Source organism: Notamacropus eugenii, chromosome 6 (assembly GCF_028372415.1).
Source record: "Notamacropus eugenii isolate mMacEug1 chromosome 6, mMacEug1.pri_v2, whole genome shotgun sequence".
NCBI lineage: Eukaryota > Metazoa > Chordata > Mammalia > Diprotodontia > Macropodidae > Notamacropus > Notamacropus eugenii.
This window is the reverse complement of record NC_092877.1, coordinates 215,568,173-215,593,619: the sequence shown is the minus strand read 5'-3', so window position 1 is coordinate 215,593,619 and position 25,447 is coordinate 215,568,173.

Sequence of the window (25,447 nt, the reverse complement as noted above, 5' to 3'; positions counted from 1 at the left end):
GAGTGTGTAATGAACTCCTTAATTTATTCAGTACATTAGAAGCAGCTTGTTGCAGTTCTGTGGAAGGAGTGTTAAGCAGTGAGGTCATTAGGAATTTAAGACTCCTCCTGAGGGTCTTATTTTAGAGGATAGTGGGAGGCAAATTGCTCTAAAGATGAATTTCTTTTCCTCTAAATTAAATTCCTTTCATAACAGAAAGGCTTAAATTACTGCAAAAGGAAACAATAGTACGGTTGCAAAGTCTTCAGGAGAACTATTTTTATAGTGGTGTCTGGAGCCAATATCTGATGTGCAGGGCCCCACCCCCGATGCATCTGTTCTGTTCGGTTTGTATAATTCCGCTGATCTAGTGAAGATTTAACCCTTATGATTAAAAAAAATTAAAATATTTGTCATTACAGATGAAAGCCACGATTTCAAATAATGAGAAGATCCAGTTGGTACTCATTTGATGCTGCACACCTAGATTTTCATCCCGACATATCTAGCAACTAATCTAGCTGTATTACCTTGATTAATTAAGTTACCTGCTTGGTCCCCATGTATAAAGGAGAATGATAGACTAGATGATCCCTAAAAGTCATGTCCACTAAGGAAAACCAACTCATTGTGGATTCTCTTACTAAAACCTATGTTCCTACTAAGTGGTCTTACAAACACCAGAAAAGTTTAGCAGTGTTTGAAAATATAAGGATGCATAGTATGGAGTCACACCCACATTTATGTATATATGAGTGTATGTGTGTGTGTATGTGTATACACACACAAACACAAACACACATAAGCATATACATATATGTGTTAAATGGTGGCCTTCTCTAGTGGGGGTGGGGAGGGAGACAGTTCAGAATTTAAAATTTAACAAAAATTAAATGAAATGAAAAACACATAAGAACTAGGTTGGAGAATGGAAATTAATCTTAATACTCAAGGTATATTATTCTGAAAGACAAGATTTGTGCAGCATTTCATGTTTTTATATTTTATTGATGTCTTTTTTTCACATCACCTTTATTTCTAACTATATTTCTGCTTCCTCATCCCAGTGAATGATTTCATGTAATAAAAAATACAACATGAAAGCAAATGGAAAAAATATTCAGCAAAGCAGGCAACATATCAACAAGACTCTAACATCAGGCAGCCACAGTCCTCCACCTCTATAAAGAAGGGAGCAAGGTAGCAGAGGTATTTTCAATTCATGTCTTTAGTTTCTTTCTCTGTGGAAGAACTATGAGATGTCCCTAAGAAAGTAGCTGTTTGGAAGGGACACTATTTTTATCCCCATAGGTGCCACACCTTTCCTTATCTTCAGTTGGGAAGGCTATGGTTAGGAGTGTGGTAACATGGGAAAAGTAGTAGGGAACTTACAGGGAATCATTTGAACATTCTGTAGGGAATATTATGTTCTATTTAGCTGTGAGAAGAAGCTTTGAAACCAGAGGCTGGAGGGGATTGCTGCTAAATAGGAAACAAGATAAAGTATGTCTTTAGAAATCTCTTGTAAGATTTCTGCTGTTCCTTCTGCACATTTTGCTGAGTAACAGAGGGACAAGACACCCTCACACTTGTCTTCCTGTAATTATATCTCTTTTTGTATTTTGTTATCTACACATTCTTGTTTCTGTGTTTATCCTGGCAGAAGCCACAGCATCTTGCAGTCAAGATTTTACTCAAGAAGATACTTGCAATACTGTTGAGTATATTTTGGAACACAAAGTGCATCTCAATGCAATGGATTCAAGTTTTTAAATAACATGATGGGTGGTGAGGTGGCAGAGGTGGAAATGAGAGAAAAAATGCTTGCTAACTGAAATACATATTGTGCATACATAGAAATGGTTTTATTCACAATGTAAATACTTTCATACACTCATGGGATTTATAGCTAGATGGGAACCAAGAGATCGTTTAGTCTAAGCCATTTCCTAATTGTGAATGATGCAATGGAAAGAGCACTGACCTTGAAACACTGAACTCAGTATCATAGGATCTGAAGTTGAATCCCAGCTCTACCACTTAATATTTAGGTGACTTAGGGGAAGTTTGATTAACCTTTCTGGGCATCACTTTCCTTACCTGTAAAAAGGAGGGGAATTTTTTAGATGATCTCTGAGGTTGCTTCCAGGTCTAGAAACATACTTTTCAGAAGAAAGGCAATTTATTTATTTGAATACTAACAAGTAACTCTGCAAAATGGTTGGACTGATTCAAAGTTCTACCAATAATATGCAGCTACTCCTATGTTCTCAAAAACCCTCAAACATTGACTGTTACTATCTTTTGTCATCATTGTCAATTTACCGACTGTAAAGTGAAAACACAGGGTTGTTTGAATTTGCACTTATCTTATTATTGATATTGGTGATTTGGAGTATTTTTTCACATGGTTGTTAATAGTTTGAAATTCTTCCTTTGAGAAACTTTAGGGCATATTCTCTGACCATTTATCTAGCCTGGAATGGTAGTTTCAAACATACACATATACAGATTAGTTTGCTAAATATCTTAGATATCAAACATCTAAGAAATTTAATGCAAATATTTCTTCATTTTTGACCACTTCCATTCTTATCTTCAATCTATTAATTTTGCTTATGAATTTTTTTCAGTTTTACATAATCAGCTATCTATTTTAGCTTTTGTAGTTACCTTGTTATCAACTGGAACTTTGTTTTTTGTTTCCAAAAATTTTGGACAGTTTTAGTCTAATGTTTTTTGTTTCTTAAGACTCAGATTTTTTTACTTAACTTTTCTGGAAGATCTATGAGTCTTGTCTCTAACTATTCTGTCTTCAATATCAGCTTATTCCAAAATCACATTTTTAAAATACTATTTTTTGCTTCTGTTCTTCTAGATTGTTTTTCAATTCTATATATTCATTTCCCCAATAATTTTTTCTCTTCTTTTGCTTCTTTGTCAATTATCTATGCTATACAGGCCATAAATTCTGATTTCACATATTTTTCCCTTTTAAGCCATTTGGGAACACCCCACTGTGTTTTTGTGGTCTTTGTCAAGGATTGGTTCATTTTCATTTGTCTTATAAAATTTATTCAGTGATATTTGGATTTTTTGATATTCTAGAGAATATTTTCCTTTCTGTTATTAATATACTTCTACTAATTTATCTCCTTGTGTCCATCTTAAAAGAGGGAAGGTCAGTAGTTGTACAATAGTAGAAGGGATGAAGTTGGGGAAGAATAGGACAATGGGTAAAGGGTCCATATGATAATAATGACTTTGTTAATTGACTGCTTTATGTTAGAGATGAACCTCATAATCAACTGTTATGGGGAGGAGGAAAATAATTCATCTTACGACCCTACAATTGTTGATCACCACGCTTTGGGGTCAAGTCACAGTCCCCTGGGAATCATACCATGATCCTCCAAGGTGTTTCAGTACTCATTCTGGAGACTACTGATGTATGTCATTCTTGGAGGAGGAGCCTGACATAAGGAAGGAGAGAGAAGATACAGTATAATAATTAGTAGGGGGGGGTAACAAGGTCAAGAGAATGACTTCTTGTCAATAGAATGATTTCTTTTAACTTAGGTTAGGAGTAACTTGATCAAGGGCTAACTTGTAGACTAAAAGGAAGAAGTTAATAGACCTTGGACAAGTTGTGTCACCTGAGGCTTTGTGAGCATCATCTGCTAAATTAGAATAGTGATATTTGTACTACTTACCATACAAGGTTACTTCAAGGAAAATACTTAGAAACTTTAAAATGCTATCTAAATAAGAATTATAATCAAAGCAGAATAAAAGCCCTCTTTCGATATGTCTTTATGATGTGGAAACAGTCTGAGTTTTTCCAAAGTTATGGTGGTGCAGCACAAGCTCGGCCAGATTCTCCCAAGTTGCAAAGTGTTTGAGGATGGTTTCAGGGACAGGTATGTAAGCTCTCTGAGTACCAGCCCAGGTGAGTATAGGAATTCTCCCATCAAAAGGCTGCTCACAAAGTGATACATTCTTTTACCACAACAACCCTTGAAGGAATTAAAAATGATGAGTTTCAATTCTTTTATAGTCCCCTTAACCTTTTGCAGTGTCATAGAAGGGTGATAAGGATCAATTAGGTTAGGATACGTACATACCTATGTAACTACAAATGTACCTATACGTTTTCTGATATGTAAATGTTAATTTAATTGTTGGTATTCTAAATGTCCAATTTGCAACGCTGTTATTGTTTTTGTACTGTTCATTCTTCGTTGCCAAAGAAGACCATGCCATCAGAGAAAGGATGAAGGCTTGCAGGGAGGGAGGGAGGGCTGTGCAGGTCACCAGCCTCACTTCTCCCCCAGAGCCACCTGGATCCAGTGACCAGATATTCCTCAGGATGACTGGAGATGACCCAGATGGAATGGGGGACCTTGTCTCCTTTAGGCCAAGCCCTATTCCATACTCACGTAGGGTGAGATAATGCCCATTCAGTGAATAGGTCATAGCTAGGTAACTCAGCTCCTCCTCTCCTGTCTGTCCCCCCTCCCCTTCCTTGTCCTATCCAAAGGAAGGCCAGAGAATGCTCAGTTAACTTTGGATTTACTGGCTAGATCCTTTCTCCTCTCCTCTCCTGTCCTCTCCTCTCCTGTCCTCTCCTGTCCTCTCCTCTCCTCTCCTCTCCTCTCCTCTCCTCTCCTCTCCTCTCCTCTCCTTTCCTTTCCTTTCTCTTGGACCCTCCTGGCTTTACAGTCATTATTAATAGTAACTGTTGCTGTTTCCCTCCCAGCCTGATTTAGCTATTTTTCTTTGCCTCATTAAAGGGACCATTCTCTGAATACTTCTTAAACAGCAATGACCTAATATTTTATTAGAGGAAATAAATGATTCATATGATGAATGAATGATAAAAGGTTTTGTTGTGCACTTAGTATAGATATATAGACAGACAGGCAGGTAGGCAGATAGACAGAAAGACAAACAGACAGGTGTATAGATAGATTAGATAGATAGACGGATGGACGGACGGATGGATGGATAGTACTTTTTTTTAAATAAGGGCTTTGTATGGGCCACACATTCTGTTCTACACTGTAGATACATTTTGCTGTTCAATCATTTTCAGTCATGTCTAACTTTCTGTGAGCCCATTTGGGGTTTCCTTGGTAAAGATACTGGAGTGGTTCCAGCTCATTTTATTGATAGGTAAACTGAGGCAAACAGGGTTAAGCAACTTGTCCAGGGTCACACAGCTAGTAAGTGTCTGAGGCTGGATTTGAACTCAGGAAGATAAGTCTTCCTGATTCCAGGCCCAACACTCTATCCACTCTACCACCTATCTGCCCCAATTCAATTTTAGGCCATATTAAGAGAGGCATGATGTCTAGAATGGGAAAAGAACACTTCTGGAGCACTGTATTTAGTATTAGATGCCAAATTTTAGGAAGGCTGTGAACAAACCGGAGAGAGTGCAGGAAGGAAGGAAGGAAGGAAGAGAGAAAGAGAAAAAGAAAGAAAGAAAGGTCCAGTCTTAACCTCTCTGCTGACCTCTAGCCTCACATCTCCAACTGTTGATCAGACATCTCAAAGTGGATGTCCTTTAAAATCTTAAACTCAAAATGTCCAAAGCTGAATGCATTATCATTCCCCATATTTCCTATTATTATTTCCTATCATTCTAGTCCCTAGTCCCTTAGTCTAGTCAATCTAGGTGTAATTCTTGACTTACTTACTCTCTCATCCTCCCCATCTTCCCCTGACCAATCCAATCTATTGTTGAGGACTACTAATTTTACTTTTGTAATGTAGTGCAATGTCTCTCACATATGATCCCTTCTATCCTCTGATACTGACATCACATTCATCACCTTATACTTGAATTATTACAATAGCCTCCTGGCTGGCCATGAATCTCTCCTGACTCCAGTTTATCCTCCACTCAGCTGTCCAAAGGGGTTTTCCTAAAGTGTAGGTCTGATCATGTTACCTCCCTATTCAGGAAACTCCAATAGCTCCTTATCACCTCAAGGATAAAGTTGAAAATTCTCTGTTTAATATTCAGAGCCCTTCCTAACTTCCTCCCACCTTTCCACTTTTCTTGTCCTGTCCAGCCTTCTTCCCCCAAATACTCTTAAATCCAGTGACCCTGGCCCTTTGCTCTTACTCAAATGAGACAGTCCCACCTCTGGGCATTTTCTCTGACTGTGTCCCACGGATGAAATGCTTTTCTACCTCATCTTTACTTCCTGACTTTCCTGGTTTTCTTCAAATTTCCAAAACCAAGAGATAATAGCAACCAGGGCAATAACAGATTTTCTACAAGAGCATAAGATAGGGTAACATCTGTTTGACCACTCAGCGTGTCAGGGTGGTTGATAAAAATGTTCATGAAACCCAAAAGCCTGAGGAATTTGTCCTTCCTAGGCAGTATATTTCCAGAATCAAGTCCCCTTGGAAAAACAGATTACCTGGGCAGTACCAGTTTTGAAGGGTTGTCTTTGCTTCCAAATTGAGAGTTCGTGGTCTGGACCTTCTCAAGAGTCAAAGGGATTATCTAATACAACATGATCCTTAATAAAGAAATGATTATCTACAGAAATCTCTTACTTGTAGAGTAAAGTCAGTGAATGACTCAGAAAGTATAGATCTAAAAATACAGGAAGGGGATTGCTTTTTCAACAGTCCAAAAACTAATTTTGTTTCCTGAGACATTTAAACCACATGGTGGTACTGTGAATTTTGGGAGTCTAAGACTCCATGGAAAAGATGGGCACACTGGAATGTCAAAGATTTGTTCCAATAGCTTCCTCCTGGGAAAAGCTAATGGGTTATTTGAGTGCTTTATTTGTTTTCTGAATGTTATAAATTTCTGTGAGTCCTTTGAATCTTAGGAATTGTAGTGTGTTGAAATAAAGACTTGTCTTTCCCTAAAAATATTATACCTTGTATGGAGTTGGGGACCCCATTATCCATGTTTTGAGAAACCTAGAGATGAACTAAGATTTTTCTGGAGCAACTTCAAGTGAGGATGTTAAGCCAAAGAAATGTGGCCCTTTAGGGGGGTGAGCCTTGGACTCGTACCCTATCTTTGAGGCTATTGGACTGAAAAATTACACTACTTGGGTTCCTTTTCTCATATGGTTCTTACACTTGACTTTTTTCCTTCACTAGAAATTGAACTATTGCAGGTACTTTAGAGTCCAGTTGAATGGTTATTTCTTTCAGGAAATCCTCCTCTATATTCTCCCTTCAAGTTTGTCTTTCCCCTCTTCTCCCACTGGACTGTAAGCTCTGTGAGGGCAGAGACCACCTTAACTTCTTTGCATTTGTAGCCCATAAGTGCCTGACACAAAATAAGCAAAAAGTAACACTCCTTTCGTCTATCCCTATTACTCTGTTTTTACCTTTCTCATTTTCTGCTTAGGATTGTAGTTAGCTTGCCTTCCTTTCTACATAGTGAGTTTTTTATGGCCTTACTCTATGTCTTTTTCATTTTTGTGTCTCCCCAAGGGTCTAGTAGAAAGCCTTGTACATGAGGAAGGCCCAATAAACTCATATTGATTAAGCAGAACAATATGCCAGAACTGTCCATGGAAGACTACAGGTGGATTGAGATGAAAGAGGGATAATAATAGAGATGTTGTTAAAGGACTTTACAATTTGCAAAATTCTTTATGTATATTATCTCATCTACTAATCACTTATAGGCATATTAAAGATCATCTATTCCAACACTTTCATTTTGACAAATTAGGTAACTGTGACCCAGAGAGTTAGATCTGCCACGGTCACAATGGTCTAGGATTTGAACCAAAGCCCTAGGACTAGAAATTCAGTCCTCTTTCTACCACGTCATACTAACTCTCATTAGATCAGGGTTTTTCTATGTGGAAATAACTCAATTCATTGATTCAAGTTGAAAAGTGACTCCCTCTCTCTTTAGCTGAAAATTGAATGACAACTTGTCAGGTATGATGGGAAATTCCTAAATTTGGCTTCATCTAGATGATTGAAGGTTTTTTAAAAAATGAACTGGCATTTCTGAATCAGAAAATCAAATAAAAAAGATATTTTAATAATTAAATATTTTAAGCACACAATCCAGAAATTTTTTAAAAGCGGATTTTAAAACCTTAGCCCATTCCTATAGTCACAAGAACAGATATTCAGGTAGTGGGAGAAGAGATTCCTGATACTCTCCCTTGCTAAGCTCCAGGCTTATCTGTTTATAGGTCATCACTAACTGCGTAAAGTACTAGTTGAGGCTGAACTAAGGGACTTGATAGAAGACCTACTAGGCTACAACAAATCTAGCAGCCCCAAAGCCTGTCTAAGCCACTGGCACATCAAATATATGGTAGAGGGCATTCTTTTCCTTATCCTTTCAATTTCTAATACTCTCTGTCCCAAATGTCCTTCGACTTTACTATTGTGTCTATATATAGGACATCCTAAAAGTTTTAAATTTTAATATCTATCTTTCATACATCTAGCTATCTACCTATCTATCCATTGACCTATACAGGTGTGTATGTGCATGTGTGTGTGTATGTATGTATGTATGTATGTAGCACAGCTGATCAATAGCTAGATTACATAAATATACTGAGAAGTACTCAGTTCCTCCCAACAAAATGGCAATACTAATACTTGTGTGACATATCATAAAATGGTAGTTTTGATAAAAGTGATTTGACAAATCTTAAAGTATTATGTATACTATATAGACATAGACTTAGCTTCAAATTTTTGCTATTAACTGATTATGGCTTCATATTCTTGCTACCCCACACTTCCCATGAAAGAAACAATTCTTAATAGTATATTAAATGAAATTTGAATCCTATTTTGAAGAAAGTCTCAAAATTTTTTACTACTAAATGAATTTCCATATCAGAGATTCTATACTCAAAAATATATCTCCAAAAAGCCTTTTGCAAATTGTAAATATATGTTGCTTTCCTGTGACACACCTTATGTAAAGCTCATCAAATTGGTATCAAATTTAATTTGTATTTTTTCCTTTTTAATATTTTATTGAAAAGCTAAAATTCACAAATGTAAGCACCTACCTCCATAGTTTCTTTCTACTTTTTGTGGTTCAATAAATCTTAATGTTCTAAGTCTCTGGAACTGTAAATGACAATTTTAGCCTGCAGGCAGAGATTTCACCAAGAAAGTGGAGAGTTAATGTTCAAGAGGATCTCACAAGGATTTGCCTACTTGGCAAGTTTATTTAATCATTAAAATTCTAGAAGTTTTTCTTCTTCTAGTTGCTCAACTACAAGTTGGAAGATATAAAAGAAAACTAATAAAATAGAAATTCCCTCTTTTAGTAATGAATTTTATTTCCTTAGAATGACAAAAAACAAAAACAAAAAAAACAAGGTGCGATTGTTGGTGTAAACTTTTAGAATGCCAAATACTCTCTCACATTTCTTAAATGTATTCTATTATAAGCTCTTTGAGGGTAGGTCTTTTCATTTTTTTGCCTCCCCAATACTTAGTACAATGTCTGTCACATAGTAAGTACTTAATAAATGTTTATTAAATTGAATTTAAAAGATGCCAGAGGAGATTTCTGTGGTTTTCCCTGTCTTGGCCCTTCAATTGCTCTGGAGTCTAGATAAAAGACAGCTCATCTCTTTTTTTGGTGTTTCATCTCAACTTTTTCTAGCCACAGTTGGGATTTCTAATATTCAAATGCAATCATGATTTAACCAATCTATTTTTTCAGTCAAATTGATCCACAGGGCAATTGCTGTTTTATCTCTCCTCAATTACATTCATTTTCTTCTTCATTTACTAAATCTCTCCTTGTACAGTTTTTAAAAGGCTTTCTCAACTGGAGGTTGAAAACTGTCTGTTGTTTTCAGATTCTTAATTCTGACGTACAGTCTCTTGAAATATAGAAAAATTATAGATTTTATTGCTACTTCTAAAATCTTATAGTAGTAGTCAAACCAATCATTCAGAAGTAATTATTTAGTGAAAAATTTGAAGAAGATCCTCTTGGCAGAGAGCCAAAGTATAAAGTTACTTATACAGTCTTATGCCATTATGTGACTTCAAGAAACAATGACACCTGTAAATTTTAAAATGCACACACACACACACACACACACACATATACATATATAATTTTTGTGGTTGTTGTTCAGTCATTTCGGTTGCATCCGACTCTTATGAGCCCATTTGGGGTTTTCTTGGCAAAGATGCTAGAGTGGTTTGCCCTTTCTTTCTCATGCTCATTTTACAGATGAGGAAACTGAGGCAAACAAAGTTAAGTGAGTTGCCCAGGGTGTTATAGCTAGTAAGTGTCTAAAACCAGAGTTGAACTCAAGTCTTCCTGACTCCAGGCTAACTCTCTATCTACTATACCACCTATATGTTAACCATATTTTTCCCCAAAATAAATAACAATACTTTCTGTCCTCAAGTAATTCACAAGGAGAACATGGCTTTTTCTCCATCTGACTTTACTCAAGAATACATTCTTCTTGCTTCCTATGATTTATCAGTTATCTATTTGTTCATTCTCCCCCTGAAGAAGATACAGCACTCTATCTTGAGTCATTGATGGCCTTAGGTTGTTGGCCATACATTCTTTTAAGGACTCTCTCTCTGCCTCTCTCTCTCTTTCTCTCAATATATATGTGTGTGTATGTGTTTATGTATGTATATATATATATGTTTGTGTGTGTACATATACATACATATATATGTGTATATATATACATATATATGTGTGTGTGTACATATACATACATATATATATATTTATGTAGTTGATTCTGGCCTTGTTTATATAGAGTAGAGGCTCCCAAAGTTTTGTGCTTCTGTCTTAACCTGGGCACCAAGAAGACTTACTATCTGAATACAGTCTTCCCTTTTTCTTGGAATTTGGGCAGGATGCAAAGAAAATGGTAGCAATTACTATATCTTCAGATCTGATAACAGGTTGGTTTATCTTTGGAGTGTTATTACTAGTCAGATGACTTGCCACCACTGTTATCTCTATTGTTACAACTAGGTATCAGACTGGTCCCAAAGTCCACATTTCCCAGCTATTGTTTCCACACTAATGAATATCTCCGTATACCCAAATTTATTTCATGCTTGGCTGGAAGGTAATGGTTCCTTGCTTTATTTTATGGATCTTCTAAAATCCTCTTCAAGTGCCCAGCAGACTGATTATGGTGTTAATCTAAGGTCTGACTCTGGGAGTCAGTGCTTTTGTGGCTGATGTTCAGATATGCCAGACTGACTCTTCAAGAAAATATTTATTATTTTCTTGGCAAAGATGTTGTTGAAGTTATTGTTCAGTTATGTCAGAATTTTCCCGACCCCATGGACCACAGTTGACCAGGCCCTTCTCTCCTCCACTATTTGCCAAAGTCTGTCCAAGTTCATGCTCACTGTTTCCACAACAATACTTATCCATCTCATTATCTACCATCCTCTTCTCCTTCTGCCTTTAATCTTTCCCAGCATCAAGGTATTTTCCAATAAGTCCCATCTCTTCATTATGTGGCCAAAATATTTAAGCTACAACTTCTTCATTTCATCACAGTGAATAGTTTGAGTTAATTTCTTGACTGATTTGATCATCTTTCTGTTAGACTCTCAAAAGTCTTCTTCAACACCACACAAAAGCATTGATTCTATGGTATTCAGCTTTCCTTATAGTCCAGCTCTCATAGCCATACATCACTACTGAAAAAAAATGATGGCTTGGATTATACTATATGTCAGCAAGGTGATTTTTAATATACTGCCCAGATTTGCCACAATTTTTCTTCCACGAAGTAAGCTCTTTTAATACTGGCCATAGTCACTGTCTGCAGTGATCTTTGAGTCCAAGAATGTAAATCTGACTCTGCTTCCATTTCTGCTCTGATTATTTGGCAGGAAATAATGGGACCAGTTACCAAGATCTTAATGTTTATTTTCCTAATGTTAAGCTTCAAGGCAGCTTTTGACTCTCCTCTTTCACCCTCATCAAGAAGCTTCTTAAGTCCTCTTCACTTTCTGCCTTCAGAGTGGTATCATCTATATATCTGAGATTGTTAATATTTTTCCTGGAAAACTTAATTCTGGCTTCTGATTTATCCATGATGTGTGCCCCTGATTTGTACATGATATACTGTGCCTATACGTTGAATAAATACAGCTCTGTCCAGCTCCTTTACCTGTCTTAAATTGATCAGTTCTTCCATGTTTGGAAATCTCTTCTTGGCCCACATATAGTTTCCTAAAGAGACAAGTAAGATGTTCCTGTATTCCTATCTCTTTTAGGGCTTGTCAAATCTTGTTATGATCCACACAATCAAAGGCTTTAGTGTAGTTAAGATAGATGTTATTGTTAGTGTTGGATTTTTTTTTTCTGGAACTTCTTTCCTTTCTCCTTAAGTTAGTGAATATCGCCAATTGGTCTCTAGTTCCTCTGCCTCTTCTAAAATTGCTTGTCTGGTAATTCTTAGTTTTCTGAAACTTAGCTTACATAATTTTAAGTACGCGTCATGTGAAATGGGCACAATTGTTTGGTAATTTGAACATTCCTTAGCATTGTCCTTCATTAGTACTGGAACATAAACCAAACTTTTCCAATCCAGTGGCCACTGATGAATTTTTCAAATTTGCTGGTGTATTGAGTACAGTATTTTAACAGCATCATCTTTTGGGATTTTAAATAGCTCAGCTAGAATTCCATCATCTCCACTAGTCTTAGCTATCTTTCGTAAGGTCCACTTGACTTCATTCTCCACAATGCCTGGTTCTAGATCAGTAACCACATTTGGAGAGTGGTTCACCATTCCCTTCTTCAGCTCATTTTACAGATGAGGAAACTGAGGCAAACAGGGTTAAGTAACTTATCCTGACTCACATGGCTAGTAACTATTTCAAGCCTGATTTCATGAAGATGAATCTTCCTTACTCTAGGTCTGGCACTCTATCCACTGTTCCACAGCAAAGGAAAAAGGGAATTTCAATGATGTTTTCCACTGGAATCTAAAATCCTCCATCAGGGCTGTGAAAGAGGGGGACTTTGTTATGAATATATTATACTTAATGGTTTTCTGAAATACACAGAGGGGAGCTGAGATTTGCTTTGTGGTAGTAATGGATCAAAGAATCCTTACAGTTGGATAATCTCTTCTCTCTTTCACTGCGTTAGACTGCTTTGTAAAGAAGAACCAATAACCATAACAGTTATAATTATAATTTCACTCAAATCCCCCCAAACCAAATGTCAGAATAACTGGTGACTAAACATCTATTTTTCCTGTTAACTAATAATGAATTAAATTACATCTAAGATAGACAAAAATGGAAACAAAAAGTATTTTTGCTCAGGAAGTAAAAACTGTGAAAAGTTTTTGACTTTCAAGTATGTTTGTAGAAAAATACTGGTGTGTCTGTTGTTCACATTAACAAAATGAGAATCTCACAGATTCTCAGAAAGAAAGAATAGTCTATTTGTTGTATAGTATGATCAACAGAAATTTCATCAATGAGAGAAGTACTTCCACCCACAAAGACAACAGATCCACTGTATCTTAGCAAATAAGCCAACAGAGGTTAAGTGACTTTCCTAGAAACACAAAGCTATTGAAGATGGGGCAGGAGGTTTTGAGGTCACATCTTCCTGACTCCTAGTCCCACAAACTAATTATTAAAATTGCTGGAAAAAAAACATAAAGTTCTAACAACAAAGGCTATTTGCCCAGGTTGAAGTTCCGGGAGAATTAATTTTCTACGTCTGTTTTTTTTTTTTTCTCCTCCTTAATGATTCGCATGTATTCCTATTTACTCATTCTCACTGTCCTTGCAGTTGACTCCAGCAGAGAATTATTCTTGCTAAATCACAAGTCTTTGACTGGTCCCTGGTTGGGAGCTTTACTGTGTTACTCTGAGAGAAAAATGACAAGAAAGCCCCTAAACCCAACAAAGCAGGTGCATGCAAGAGAAAGCATCTACACATCTGAGAGAATTCAGACTGTCTCCTAGTTATGCTCTTGGCTGCCCATGCATCTGGAATAATATCAAAGCAGATCAATCATGGGAATGCAGGGGAGTATGTGCAAATATTCTCTAGCTCAGTAAACCTGCAGAGAGCTTCTTCTTCTCCCCTCCTCCTCCAAATTGATTAAAGTCTTGCTTCCCACTTGTGGGTCCATCTGTTAACATGTAGCTCCACTGTATGAATATAGAAAACTTTAAAGCTATTTTGACTTTATTTGAAGTCTTCACACTGCATTTATGTGGCTTTCATTAATATGCATTAACAATGAAGGCACTGCTGCTTTCCTAGAATCTAGTCCAAGCCACTGAAATACAGAAGGGAGTGTGGAACACTGGTGCACAGCTGTTGTTTAAACAGAGCAAATGACTGCATTAGGAATCAGAACATGTTAATTTCTAAAAGTGGATGCAAGATAAAATTAAATACTCCTTAAATACCCCTGTGGCTATGCATCACAATGAAAGGTATCATAAAACAAATAAATAAGATAAAATGAGATCTCAACAAAGCACACTGGGATGCGAAATCTTGTCACTAATGGAGATCCTATTGAATCATTTTTTGGTGGAAGCATAAGTTGGTTGGGGCAGGATGAAGTGGGGCAGCATAGATGACCTTATAACCAACTATTATCTAGAAGAAAGACTGAATCATTCTAAGATGATTTCCACCATATCACTAGTATTTTCCACTATTATAAGAATGCACTAATTATCTAATATGCACCCTACCACGCTTCAAGGACAATCCTTCTAGAATTTGGTAGATGTTTACTGAGAGCTGCAGTGGCCAATAAATTCATCATTCTTTGGCCAGCCTGGTGATGGGCCTCTCTAAATGTAGGCTGCTCCTTGGAGGTCATTGTACTTGTACTTAAAAGCTTTCTAGTTGAGTAGAAACTGTCAGTGTTTGTTTTCTCTTGGTATAGCCTTTGCAAAACTTTACAATTCCTATCATAACTAGACAAATTGTAGGTAGACTTTAGATTTTGCTTGGTTGTTGTTAATATACCTATGATTTTATGGATGTACAGAATTCATAATGAGGACACCATCCTCCACCAATTCAAATCAGAAACTTTTCTGCAACTTACTTTAGAGAAAGGTGCCTGAGGCAATCAGAGTTTAATGACTTATTCATGATCCCATAGCCTATATGTGTGATTTGGCTCTAGGTCCTTTTAACTTCAAAGCTTGAACTCAATCTACTTCATAAGGCAAATGGCTATGCATAAAATGCTTAAATGCTGAACTGCCTCTTAATGACTAATACAGGAGTCAAACACAGTTGTCTTTGCATTTTCTCTTTCATGACAGATGTTTAGGTTATGTTGAAGTAATTATTGCTTAGCACTTTAGAATATGCCTTCAGGAAAGGAGGTTATAACTCCAAATAATAAATAGCTGATATTACTGTGTAATGTCATGGACTAATGATAACAACTCACATTTTTATTCTATTTACATAGTTTTACCAAGAGTTTTCCTCCTACTAGGTAGATAGTGAAAGTATTGTTACCCCCATTTTAAAGAAAACATAATCTCCGAAGCGAAGATACTTACTTTTAGTTACAAACATCTGGCAAGGGGTTAAATTTAGCTTTAAACGTGGATCTTCTGACTTCAGGTTTGACTCACTCATCACCCAGTAACTCTAAGTTGATGGATGAAAAAAATAAGTTTTCTGACATTATTATATATGGTTTTGGCTCAATTGATGACAATCAACATAGAAGATTCCTTCATAGGTTGGATAGAGATTCCATAATAAATAAAATAAAGTTCAAATCATCATAACTTAAAAGCACTTCCTGTTGGTTAGAGAAGGCTGTATACATAGTATTGTGCCCCTTAACATCATGGGAGATATTGAGAATTATAGTTTCCCTATGTGAAAGAAAAGATCAAGAGATGATGGGAAGCAAAAGGGAATGGAAATCTGGGAATTTGTGGGTTCCACAGAGAAAAGTCCTCATAACAGATATGGGTTAGTGGCAATCTGATAACAAATGGAAGGTGCTGCTACCTCGAACTGAATATGATTGTAGTCAGTTGAAGCTTCATCTGAATCACTGACTCATTTAAGAAGTAATCTGCACGGTCAAAGTTTTGTGCTTTCCTCTAAATGTCACAGCTCCTAGTGAATGAGCAGTTCACTTATTTTATTCACTAATTTCCTGAGGCAGCCCTTTCCACTTTGAGACTACTCTAATTGTTGGGAATTATTGAGAATCTGTCTCTCTATGACTTCTATCCATTTTTCTTAATTCTGGCCTCTGGGGACAAGCAAAATAATTTTAATTCCTCTTTCATGTGATATTTCTTTAAACACTTGAATATAGTTAAGATGTCTTGCTGTAATCTTCTTTTTTTCTGACTAAATATTCATAGTTCCTTCAATTAATTCTCAGATGGCATAGCTTCCAATCCCCTCACTATTACGTTTGAAAGAGTTCTGCTTTCAGGAGCTGTTGAAAAGAGTCTGTCTCAGATATGAATGAAGTATATAGTGAACATTCATTAAATTCTTGATAACATTAATAGGATGAAATTTTATGTCTCTTTATGTATGTGTATACATATATATGTGTGTGTGTATATATACGTGTATACACAGATATGTATATGTGTATGTATGTGTGTGTGTGTGTTTGTGTGTGTGTGTGTACTATGAATTGAGGAAAGACTGAAAAAATTGTGGTATATGATTGTGATGGAATGCCACTGTGCTGTAAGGAATTATGAGTTCAATGAGAAAAACATGGATAGATGAACAAAATAATGAAGAGTGAAATGAGCAGAACCGAGAGAACATTGTGTATGGTAACAAGAATATTGTTTTAAGAACAACTTTGAGTGACAAAATTATTTTGACTATTTTAACTACAAGGAATCTACGAAGAAAATACTATTTGTATTTAGAGAAAGAACTGATAGATGGATGTACAGAATGGCTTTATAGATAGATCTATAGATATAGATATATAGATATATACATAATATGTATATATGTGTGTGTATATATATATGATCTATTTATTTATTTATGTATAATGCTACTCATCTTTAGGGTGGAGGAGGCGGGGAAAAAAAGAAAGCAACATGACAACTTTATCATATATTTTAAAAGAATGGCAAGTTATACATAATAGATTTGTACTTTCATGGGCAATCATCTTTTTTTTTTTCCTGTTCTACTTCTATGAAAATGTTTGTTTTATGTCTTAAGTTCAGAATAAAAATAAATTTAAAGAAAAATACTAGAAGAGTTCACAAAAATATGAGAGGGGACAACTTGAAACAGGGCACTTATGTATATAAAAGATTCCTTTTTTGAACACAAATATTCAGTTATTATTCACTTTTACCAAATAATAACCCATAACTAGTTACCTTAACAATATAAAAATTTAAATTGCTTACATATGATTTGTAATAAAGTTACAGACTAAAATATTCCTATTTTAAAGTGGAAATGGTTAGATAGGAGAATAACAGGAAGAAGTTTTGAAATGCTGCTCCTTTGAAACAAAAGTTACTGAACTCAAATTATCTGGTAATAATAACCTAGCTGCTGTCTTATCTGGACTCAAGGGCAACATTCTCTCTGCAGAATCCTCTAGTTTATGATTCTATAATGTCTTCCCACATTATTCATTCAAATTATTTCTCTTACCATGTAGGATCACTAAAGATTCAAGTCTGAAAAACAATCTGACTTATTTTGGAAGGAATATGACAATGATCCCTCCTTTCAGACAGTTAAATAACAAAGGATTCTTCCTATGCTCATTTTATCTATTGTAGAGTGTGATCTTCTAGAATGGGGCAGACACCATGAATTCTCTATGTAGTAAACCAAATGCCTTACATGTAATGGGCTATTATCAATTGATAATGAATTGTTTTGCAATTGATTATACAAAATAGAAGCCTACAAAGAGATAGTATGTTTTCTGGATCACATACTTTTAACAGTTAATGAAAATTCTCTTCTCTATTTTGCCCCAGATTTGTAATTTCATTAGTATGATACCTCCTTCCATCAACCTACTCTAACTTTAAAGAAGTGAATTGCCCAGGGTCATGTAGTCATTATGTGTCAGAGGCAAGACTTGAACCAAGATCTTAATTCTGAGGCTGTCTTTCTAAACACTTCACCAAGCAACCTAGGGGATAGACACATATATACATGTATGTACGTATACATATGCACATGTCTTTGCACACATGTTTATATGTTATATGTGTATTATATATTCCTATATCTATGAAGATGGATATATATATATATATATATATATGTGTGTGTGTATAAAATGTGTATTCTGTTCATCCTTCATTGTTGAAGACCATGCCATCAGAGAAATGATGGCATGACTTGTACTTGATTTTGTTTTGAGTAAGGGAGGGCTGTGCAGGTCACCAGCCTCACTTCTCCTCCAGAGTCATCTGAATCCAGTGACCTGATATTCCTCAGGATGACTGGAGATGACCCAGGATGAGGCAATTGGGATTAAGTGACTTGCCCAAGGTCACACAGCTAGTGAGTGTCAAGTGTCTAAGGTGAGATTTCAAAATGTGTGTGTATACATATGAAGATAGATATATGTGTTTGTATATACATACACACATGTAAACATCTATTCCAATTTTCTATACTCATATAATCATATCTATTAATTATACAGATATGTACAAAATTGTAAAATCATAAGTCTATCTTCCAAGATCAATCTCATATAAGGGTATATATGTTCTATAATCATATGTGTATATATATACATATATAATATATTACAAGATATATATATATATAATTAAATATACACACATTTTGTTTATATGTATATAAACATACACAGTAGTAAAAATTACTACTTTTAGAGACAATTTATTGAAGGAATGATACAATGGCTAGTGAACCAGACTTGAAGCTAGAAAAACCTGTGCTTATGTCCTACCTTTGAAACATACTACCTGTGTGATCCTGGGCAAGTTCTTTAACTTCTCTGTGCTCTTGGTCAGTGATGTCAAACTCAAAAGGAAAGAGATGTGTGTTTGGGGATGAGGGGAAAGCATTAAACCATACATAAGGATGCCTGTGGGTCATGTATTGACTTAGATAACCATATTACCATTTTCTATGTTTTATTTTATTTTTTTAAATTTTTTTTGATATTTCCCAATTATATTTTAATCTTGTTAGGGCTTTACTTGGTAGTACTCTGGACCATATGCAGCCCTTGTGGCCCTGTTCTCTAAGATCATAAGCTGAAAGAGAAGGTGCCAACCTACATTGTAAGAGGGAATTTCCTCATCAGGGAATTCCTTGGATCAATAAAACCAAACATCCAGTACCTACTCTTACAATTAACTACATCTAACATATTCCAAGCAACTGGGTATATAGTTAGATCTTAAAGATCTTTGAGCTGAAAATTGCATAATTTCCTTTGCTAATGAAATAATTAATGAATGAAAAAATTTTCCTTCTTACTCTTCTGAAGAGTAATTGCACAAATATACAAATGTACTTTCCTTTAAAAATTGAACAGATTTATAATTTCCATATTGATGTAGCAAAGCAGATTAATGTTATAAATGCTTTTCTTGGTTTCAGCTTCCTGATAGAGCCTGTGCTAGACAAAGGATGGAGTGCTTTAATTGTGCACAGTATGACACGCAATTGGAAGTTGTTTAAAATGGTAGGAACGCACAGAATTATCAAATCTAAATTAACTAAAAGTCTGAAGTGATGATGGAGGGAGGTCTGGGAGCTATGCAGCTGTTTGTCTGAGAAGATAAAAGAAGGTTAGTGGGAGTGGATATACCTGTATGCTTCCTGGAGACTATGTCCCCTGCCTGCCTTCCCAATGCCAGTAACGATTTCCCTGCAGGCACTACCTGTGTTCCCACTGGCTGAGGTAAGACCAAATATGATGCCCTCAGAGTCCCAGACAAGGTCCAACAGACAGCTCTGCTTCTGCTGTCCAGTACTGAGTGCAAGGATTTGTGGCAGAGTAGGATCAAAGACACAATGATCTGTGTGGGTACCAGTGGTATTTCTTGCTGTACCAGTGACTCTGATGGACACCAGGTCTGCTGGGATAATGGTGTCTAGACCCTGGTTGGTTGTTGTACTCTGGGGAATTGCACCTGTTCCACCACCACCCCTGCTGTGTTCACCCATGTAAAGGAGCTTACCCCCTGAACTGAGGAAACCCAGAGAGAGAGAGAGAGAGAGAGAGAGAGACAGAGAGAGAGAGAGAGACAGAGAGATAGAGAGAGAGAGAGAGAGAGAGAGAGAGAGAAAGAGAGAGAGAGAGAGTGAGAGAGAGAGACAGAGAGAGACAGAGAGAGACAGAGAGAGACAGAGAGAGAGAGAGAGAGAAGACTTTCCCTTAGATTTAGAAGGGAAGAGTTTCGAAAACTCCAGTCAAGTCCACTAAGCATATAAATGGAAGACAAAGTTAGAGGGAAATGACAGGTATAAACTATTTAGTGAAGCACATGTAATTGTAGAAAAGATCTGGAAACAAAGTAGATGCCCATCAATAAACAAATTATGGTACGTGAAGGTAATGAAATATTGTTCCATTAGAGCGGGGACTCTTTTTCTTTCTTCATGGTATCTGGCATATAGACTTTACATTACCATTTAAGTACTTTACATTATTTTATTTACATTATGATCTATTTATTATTAATTTGATGTTAATTATCATTATTTATATTATTTCATTTGAGTCTCACAACCACCATGTGAGGTGAATACCACATACTTGTTATTATAGATGAGGAAATCTGGATTGAGAGAGATTAAAGGACATATCCATGATCACAGAAATAGTACAAATGAGACAAAAGATTTAAATTCAAGACTCATGATTCCCAACCTAATGTTCACACCTGTAGACTCTGCTTTCTATCTACTTCAGTGTAAATAGCCTGAATTTGAAGTCAAAAGACCCAAACGTGAGTTCCCTCTCCTCATGAACCCCACATTTATCACTTATTTCCTATCTCCTAGTCACTTAGCATATAGACCTTAGTTTTCTCGTTTGTAAAAAGGGTATAATACAATTTACCTATCCTTCTTATCCTTATGGTTAATGTGTTGCTTTTTATTAAATCATGATGTGAAATCATCTTATAAACTGTTAAATGCTCTGCAACTCTAAGTCATTGTTAGTCTTAGACCAGACATGCTGTACATTAGTATATAGTTAAGAATTTGAATTAAAAAAGGAATCTTTCAAAATAATCTGTCTTGTACAAAGAAAATAATCTTGTAGAAAGGACCAAACCTAATGAACAGATTTAATCAAAATCTCTGAATTTTTTCATTATCCTGATACTTGCAACCAAAAAAATCCATGTTAAGAAAAGATCTTGCTTTGAGGAAATTATTGTAACAAGAAAAGATAAACTCACAGTGAAAGGCTTTACAGAGATTATCAAATCTAGCCTCCTGTAGGATATCACCTAAATGGAAACAGGTGAGAATCCATCCTTATTTGAAGACCAGCCAAAGGAGACTCCATAACTGTCTGCAATCACCTATTCTAATATACAGTTGCCATCATGGTCAGGAAATTTGTCCTTCCATCCTGCCTGTCTCTGACAGTGCAATCTAAATGCATTTCCTATTGTTGGAAACCTTAATATTGTTGGAAACTGTTATCATGTCATGACTCAGTCTTCTTTTCACTAAGTAATAAATCAAAATTTCACCTATACAGATGGCTTCACTTTTTTCTTCTACAAGTAGAGTCTGACTGTGATATAAAGTATGTGGACAGAGAATATAGGAGGGGGAAGGACACAGAGAGCTTAAAATATCTTGGTTTTGAAGATGAATAGTGTGTTGCTAGAATCCAGAGGTCACATGTAGAGAATTAAAATTGGGGGAGAAGGGGATATGCTTCCCAGATTTTTTGTGGGACAAGAGTGACAATGAATTTTGGAACATAGGAAAAAGATAAAGTATAGTAAAAAGAAAATGTTAGCTATAAAACAAAAAAATTCCTTGAAAATTGTGGTCCTCAAAATCTTATACCTATGAATATCATACTTCAGTTACAGGAAAAGACATTCTTTTATTTGGCTTTGTAGCTATTTTCATTTCTGTTGCCATTCTATTTTTTAATGTTTATTCCAAAAATATGGTGTTAAGATCTCTGAAATTTCCTTCTGTTTTGACACTCTTTTTTTTTTTTACAGCTGCTGAAAATGTACATTGTTTTAACTAGCTGAAGAGGGCTAAAATAGATGTTATTTACAGTTTTAATGAATCTGAATTGTCTAAGTCCTGCTGAAAATGATTGTTTGAGATAATCATATATATGTGAACACAAAATGCAATCTCTAAGGGTGTTGCACTATATATGTAATTTATAGGACCAGAGGAGAATTCTTGAAGATTGGGTTCAGGTAAAATCTCACCTTTGGCTGTGATTTTAAGTATCATTTTTACAGAGTCTTGGTGTGGTTTCATGGGACAGCCATTTAAGTATTTTAGTTAGGTTAGTCAGTTACCGAATTCTAGAACAATCTTCTTTCATACAACAGATTGTCTTTACTCATGACCAAATTAACTGGTGATTCTGGCACTACGAAAATCAAAAGAAAGGAGGGGGAATTAAATTGTGAAGAAGAGATGGAGTGAAAAAATATTTAAGTAAAAGAGTTTTATGTAATTTTATATATAATTTTTATGGGTAGCTAGGTGGCATAGTAGAGGGTTGAGTCTAGAAAATCCCAAATGGGAATGTGAAGAGTCAGACACAGCTGAAACAACTAGACAACAAGAAACAAAGAATTTAGTTGAGGATAAGTTATCGTTAATTGCATAGTGTTAAATAGAGATTTTTGATCACAGGGATTCTTCTTCATCAGAGCATACCTACACATGGTGCCTAGTTCACAATCAGTCAACCAATCTAGCCTGCAGGAGGCTAGATTTGACAATCTCTGAAAACCCATACTATGCGTATCTACTATGTACTATATAGTACCTACTATGTGCCAGAACCATGCTAAGCACTCAGTAAATGTTTTCTGAATGGACAAATGAGGATGGAAGCCCCTTAATTCCTTAGGAAACATTCTGACATTAAGATAATTTACTGAGGGATAAACTTTTTAAAGGAAAATATTCCTTTTATCTGTTCATAATAGCGCGTTTATTCTTGTGAGAGAGACTATACTGAAGTGGATAGAGAGCTGGTCTTAGAGCCAAGAAACCCTGAGTTAATGTCTCACATCTCACATATCCTGACTAGTGCGTAATTCCCTAATCTATCAGTGTTCTATTTTTTTTTAACCTCTCAGTGCTCTAAGCAACTCTCTAAGACTAGAAGTTATGGAGAAGCTGAACTGCATTGGTAGAGAATATTTCCTCATCTGCAAGTTCCCTATATTAAGTCAATTTATCATTATTTATATTGTTACTCATGTTAGTGTATCCTGGTGATTTCATTAGTAAAGAGAAAGCCCCATGTGAAAGCTTTCTCTACTGACACATAAAGCATATATTTTTCAATTTATAATCTGAAGGACTTACCTGGGACAGGGAGAGGTTAAGTGGTTTGTCCCAGGTTACACAGTCAATATGTGTCATAGAAGATGTGAATGTAAGTTCTTCTGACTCCAAAATCTGCCCTTTTTCCACTACCCCATTTCTTGAAGCAGATAGCACAGTGGACAGAGTGCTGGGTCTGGAGGCAGGGAGACTGAAGTTTGAAACCAGCCTCACCCAACTGCTAAGCTATGTGACTCTGGGCAAGTCACTTAAACTGTGTACCTCCATTTCCTCAACTGTCAAGTGGGGATAATAATAGCACCTACTTAGTACGGTTGTTATGAGAATCAAAGAAAAAATGTCATGAACACCCAGAGAGGAAATTGGTAGGTGTAAAATTAAAAAAAAAATTACCAATGAAATAAATGGGCCAAAATTTTAATAACGACCTGTTTTTATCATCAGTGAAAAAGGTACCAATACATCAGGACCCTGACACCTGATTAAAAATCAGTCTTAGGAAGATGGGTTGAAGAAACGTAACTGGAATAGATCAACTCTTCACCATAGAAATTCACACTGGATGAGATACCCTCTTGAAGGCACTAAAAGATCACTGCACAAGATGTTTCAGGGAAGAAAGATTACCAAAAAGAAAAAAACCCCAACACAGATGATATTAAAGAGATTGAAAATACATCAGTAAATATTCATCCAAGTTCTTTTTCATTCTTATTAAAAATTGTGGGAATGATGTACATGTATTTTCAGGGTGTCGCAGATGAAAATATGAGAAGGAAACAGATAGACTTTCACAAATTCTTGTTTACAACAGGTCAGTTATTCATAGTAACAAATTGTGGAAAGTTATAGAGAATATAATATCCCACTGTGTTTCTTATTTTTTAAGGAAAAACAAAAATCATTTGACTTTGTTGAACACAATGCAGACTTAAAGGTTCACCTCCAACAAGGAACCTTTCATGTATGCATAAAGAACATGCATTTTTGTAAAAATTATAGCCAAAGAGATGACTTATTCAATGACCACATGATTAGTAATGTCAAATAAAATACACAACTGAGCCATGTATGTTCATCAAAAGTCTTGATTGCTATCATGAGGAATCTTATGTACAAGACAAACAAAAGAATTCTTTATAATTTTCCTATCCATAAATGATAGATTTCTTCAAGTCCCAGAGTAATAGGTTCTTATAAGTGTGATTCATGATCTCTATGAGAGTTCATTACTCTAAAAATCCATACAGAAAAAATTATTCAAAAACATGCATTTGAATGACTAATCCATGGAACTAGTATATTGGTTCATACATTCAAGACAGGTACAGAAGATTGTAATAATAAGTTGGGCACAGAACTGAATAGGAGTTAGAATGAATATCCTTTGAAAAATAGTTCATTGATTCCATTAAAAAGACACAGTTTTTTAATACATTGTGGTGACTTGTAGAATGCTATACATTCCCTGATAAATCAAAGCGGTAGATAAACTTAACATTCATGGAGAGGAATATGTTTTTAATTAGTCAGTGATTTTTTCAGTTATGTCCAATTCTTCATGACCTCATTTGGGATTTTCTTTGCAAAGACACTGGAATGGTTTGCCATTTCCTTTTTCATGTCATTTTATAGATGAGAAAACTGAGGCAAACAGCAATAAGTGATTTGCTCAAGGTTGCACAGGTAGTAAGTATCAGAAGCCAGATTTGAACTCAGGAAAATAATTCTTTCTGACTGCAGGTCCAGGGTTCTATCTACTGTGCCATGTAATTGCCCCTAATCACTCAAATTCTAAATAATTACCTGCATTTATTCCTGAAAGTTCTACTCATTTATTTTCTGTTCAAGTAAACATATCGTTTATCACCCTGCGGCTTTTGGAGAAGATAATAGGTCAATGAGTATCTTTGAAGTTGGATATTA